A 4,915-nucleotide genomic window follows, 5' to 3' on the forward strand; every position below is an offset into this window, starting at 1 on the left:
GCACAGGCTCCAGGTGAAAGCTCACAGTTGCCATTTGGGGAACTGGAGACGTATAGTAACATCTTAGTCTTGAACGCTGAAGATGGCAAAGCATCATCTGTTATCTATTTGATCTTTCCATCAACTACTCACTTAGGTTTCTTGCTGGCAGAATTTGTTTTAGATTCACCTTTTTATTCCTCAAAGCCTTCTCAAAAATGTAAGCACTGAATATTTATTGAATTCCCAATTCGAAGCAAAGGGAATTTCACTTTCAAACGTAGACCACGTGGCTGTGTGAGGATCACAGGTCTCTGCCCTCCCACAAGTCACTGTGGAGATGGAGCAGGAAGGGATGCCACTAACAGGTGTCTGACTCCAGGCCGAGTCCCGAGCAGGGAACACTCAGCCTCGGTGATCTTTACCTCCTGTCTGTCCACCTACCCCTTCATATTTGCTGGACTTCCTCAAGCAAGCCTGCTGCTGCTCTGCACAAGGCTTTCCCCTCGGAGGAGGACAGCACTCTTCTCCTTATCATTTTTTCATAACTGGATAAAATAGATTGGGAAGGAGACAGCCAATTCCCCATCAGTCTCAGCCCTCTCCATCTGTCTGTTTCCCTAGAGCTGTGATGGAATCGGGAGTCTGTATTCCAGTTCACAGAGAGAAATGGCTCTCCGGAGCGGCCTTCCAGAAGTGCTTCGTGGACTGCCTGGGCTGGCCGTGACCGGGTTCCTTCTTGGGGTTTGTCTGTGTGTGTGCAGTGACTTTAAACCCAGCCTGGCACAGTGGATGCAGGGAGCAAACGCTGCTTCCCCAAAGGGCAGGAAACCAAGAAAATTGTAAAAGAGCGGAGAAAAGAGAGCTCATAATGAGAACAAAGAGTGATTCGCACAGAGAGAAAAATGAGGACTCTTTGGAAAGGGGCAGACGCAACCGGCTCACGTCCCCTTGATAACCACTCCTGATTTTACAGGCCTGACAGATAATCAAGGTCTCATTATACTCGGTGTCAGGAAGAGGGTAATATTTTCAGAGGGCAACTGCTTAAAAAACAATTTCTGTCACGCTGCCTGCCCCGCGTCAGGGATGCACGCCTCTGCGTCTGGCTGCTGATTTGGAAATAAATTATGCTGATTGCTCCCGATATGAGGGGAATCCATCATCATTCCCCTTTGAATTCATCTCGGCCACCCTGTAATTGCCCTGGGCCTGTCTCCCGAGGAGCCGCCCTCTTCCTCCCGGTGTGTTAATGAGACCCTCGGCCAGCCCCGTGCTGGGCCTTGGCAGGGGGTGCTGGTGACCCCAGGACTCCCAGGGCCGAACTCTCAGCTCCTGAAGTGTTTTCCTCCTCCACGATGATTACCTTGAGGTCGGCCTCTTTTCCAGAGTTCAGTGGAAATCGGCCTGCTGGAGTAGGGCCCGTCAGCCCACGGGACAGGGCCCGGGAAATGAGGCAGGTTTTCATTTTCTTTTAGCACTTCTGATTCCCACACTTTCAGTGGCTGATAGTTTTGAGATGAAGAATGAACTCTAAACTTCTCCTTACCCTGCCTCCCAGCTGCTTTTCCCTTATGCCTGATGTTCGGAATATAAATACAAATTGAAGTTCTCAGGCGATCCCGATTTCCTATGGATTGGAATCTTGAGGCTGGTGGCAACATACGCTTTCTTTTACATATCTGAGACCCTGAATTAGTGTAGGTTTTTAGGTCTCAAGTTGCTGAGTGTTTATTCTAAAGGAAAATGATGAGATAAAATAATAGGAATGAAAGCACTTTGAACAATGTAAAGTTCTAAGTGAGTGAATGTAGGGGACTTTTCCCTGTGGGGTTAGCCACGACCCTTGTGTGCAGGATTCCGTGGGACACGCACACGGGGGTCTCTGCAGAGAGAGCTCACAGCCGTCATCACGTGCCAGGTGCTCAGCATTGTCCTGGCTTTACTGTGTCACTGGTTGGAAGCGTTTGTCAATTCACTTAGGTCCAGATGTTGTTTGACCTTTTTTTCAGATTTTATTAATAAATTGGAGGAAAATATAAGATCAGAATGTAGTTTTTCACCTCTGAGATTGGGCACTTTTGTTAAAACTTCCTTCTCTAACCTCTTAGGCTGTGTTTTTCAACCTTTTTTTTTTTTTAAATCTCGCAGCACACTTGAACCTAGAGTTAAACCTGCAGCTCACTTAAATTATGTTTATCCCCCCCAAAAAAAAGTAAGAAAAAAATTATTTATTGTGATTTGAATTTCTTTTGAAAATAATTTAGTTAACGATTTTAAAAACTTTCATGGCACACCTAAGATCCTCTCACGGCATTACAGTGTGCTCAGGTACACAGGTTGGAGAGCACTGCCTCGGGGCTTTGCCGCAGGACCTACTGTGGGGTCTCCTGCTGTGCCTTCTCTTGCACTGACCCTGATTCCAGCAGGGACCTGTGTTGTCCTGGCTGTGACCTCACACACCCTTTATCCTCCTGTTTTCTTCACACCATTTACCTCTGCAGATGCTCCTCTGCTTACAACGAGGGTCTTGTCCTGAAAAACCCATCAAAAGTTGAAACTATTGTAAGTCGAAGATGCATTCAATACACCTGCCCTTCAGAGCACTGCTGTGTGGCATGCTCAGGCACTTAATCAGCCCACAGTTAAGCGTTACGTCCACACAAAGACTGTGCTACGACAGCATCGTGCCACATACTGCCAGCCCCGGGAAAGGTCAGAATTTGAAATTTGAAGTATGATTTTTGCTGAATGCTTTCATTCCCACGTAAAGTCAAAAAAACATAATCAGAGCCATTGCAAGTGGGGGACCATCTGTAGGGGGACTGCCTGTGCAGGGCTTAGCTCCCTGCCTCTGTTCCTGCCACCATGAGCTGTTGGCAGATATAGAAGGAGTGCTGTTCCTGGGGAGGCTGTGAGATGTGGGCCCCAGGTGTGTCTCTCTGGCTCTGAGTAGGGCTCACAGGGCCACAGCACAGCACTGCCCCTCAGGAACTGTGGGCTGGAAGGGGACAGAGCCCAGCAGTGCCACGTCCTGAGCAGGAATGGGCCTCAGAGGCCACTAGAGGTAGCCTCCACAAACTGGAGACACCCTGGCAGGTCAGGGGCATCTGGGAAGGGGGGAGGGCTCAGGAGGTGGGGCTGAGCTATGAGGTGTGGTTGCTGGTGCATTCCTGGGCTCACAGCACCATTTACCCTCTTTCCTTCTGCCCACTTACTCACAGGTGAGCGCTAAGTGCTTGCTAAGTACCCTGGTGCTCCCTCCACCTGCCCACCCTGCACCAGGCTGCGCTCCCCCACCCAAACCTGCTCTGAGCTGGGGCTGCTCTGAGCTGGGGCTCGGGATGTTCGCATTTCACCTGGCTCAGGCACAAAGGGCAGGTGACCAGCTCTCAGGCTGCAGATGCTCACCTCCTACCTCTCACCTAGACAGGAGGAGGTCGGGGAGGGCATGTGCCTACTTCTGGGAGCCCTGATGCCATTGCACAGGTGACCAGGCTGTGAAGACTGGGGTCTCTGGGTTCTTGGGGAGGGGAGATGCTAGGAAAACCTGCTGGGAAGGAGCTGGGGACTGCACTTGATGGTGTGAAACCCATTTTGCCTTTTCATCATAACACTGTGGGGCCTAAGTGAAGGCTGACGCTCCCAGCCTGACTGTTAGGTGTGTTCCCACATTCTATACACAGGATGGGGTTCTCCAGAGGCCGTGGGCTAAGTTTCCCACTTCTCACCGCAAAGTAGGTTTTGCTTGTCAATTCTCAGTTCCCTTTCATTAGGCGGGGCACACCCGCTGTGTAGTGAAGCTTTCCAGAAGGGGACTGAGGTTACTAAACAGGATCACAAGAGCTTTCCTCACTTTTTTCTCTAGAAGGAAGGGGACCCCTCCCCCAATTTCAATTTCAACACGGGCTTCGGAAGGCTTTTAAGCATCCTAATGTAAAAACAAGTAACAACACAACAAGAAAATAAAAGTGGCCTGAATTCAAACTGATCAATCAAATGGGAGTGCAGATTCATAAAAATAAAATCTAGTGACTAGTCCACTAGCCATCTGGTTAATGCTTGTCTGCATGATGATGTTTACTTTGCATCCACAGCACACACAAGCACAGAGCTGTCCTCAGCAGCGGTGAGTGAATAGCTATCCTTATTCTTCCCACACGCTGTACTGCTACTGTGGCCGCAGGTCAAATGCTGAAGTTAGAAGAGAACTCAAATTGGCAAAAGGACCCCAGGCTGAGAGCTGCCTGTATGGCCAGGTCTGTGGGAAACAAGACTTACACTCTCAAATAATGACCCCGACGGTTCCCTCTCCTCTTCCTGTTTGCTCTGTACATTTTGACCTCCTAACAGGGAGGTGCAACTGAGTTCCATTTCCCTCTCAGTTCTAGGCACTCTCTGGAACATCTTTGATTAACCATAGTCTTTCATTTCTTTCCAGCTCTGTTGGTGACTTTTGACTTGGAATGTTGATTCCTTCTTCTGGAAGAATGGCTTTCACTGTTGCCCAAATGCTTGGGTGGGCTGTCTTCAGAATCCTTTGTACCTTTCCTGTGGTGTCAGGAGATAGCTGAACTGTAGGTGCCATCTTCACACTCTGAATAGGTCTTCTCTTGGTGAGCATAGTGTTCTGCATACCAAACAATGCCGTATAGACACAAGAAGGTGGTGAACACCATGCAAAGAAGTCAAAGCACAACACAGTGTATTTGGGTCTCACACAAAAGATCTTGTCCACATTTTATGCAAAAAATAGCTTCCAGGAAACCAGTGACCCCAAACACCCGGCACTGTGTTCCCACGTGTTTGCATTGTGTGTTGGTGAGGTAGGCGTTAGTGCTGTCTCACTGTGGGAGTGTGATAACACCAGTGAAGGGAATCCTACACCAACTTAATGGATGGCTGGCCTCCTTGTCCTCCTTAATGGATGGCTGAC

At 49.0% G+C, this 4,915-nt stretch overlaps 1 pseudogene; it reads right to left on the reverse strand.

Moving 5' to 3' along the window:
• Positions 1-4,406: 4,406 nt before the first annotated feature.
• The window catches only part of LOC100945786, a 1,531-nt pseudogene continuing 1,022 nt past the window's right edge, over positions 4,407-4,915 (reverse strand).

Source organism: Otolemur garnettii, unplaced genomic scaffold, assembly GCF_000181295.1.
Source record: "Otolemur garnettii isolate 467f Iridium unplaced genomic scaffold, OtoGar3 scaffold00053, whole genome shotgun sequence".
NCBI lineage: Eukaryota > Metazoa > Chordata > Mammalia > Primates > Galagidae > Otolemur > Otolemur garnettii.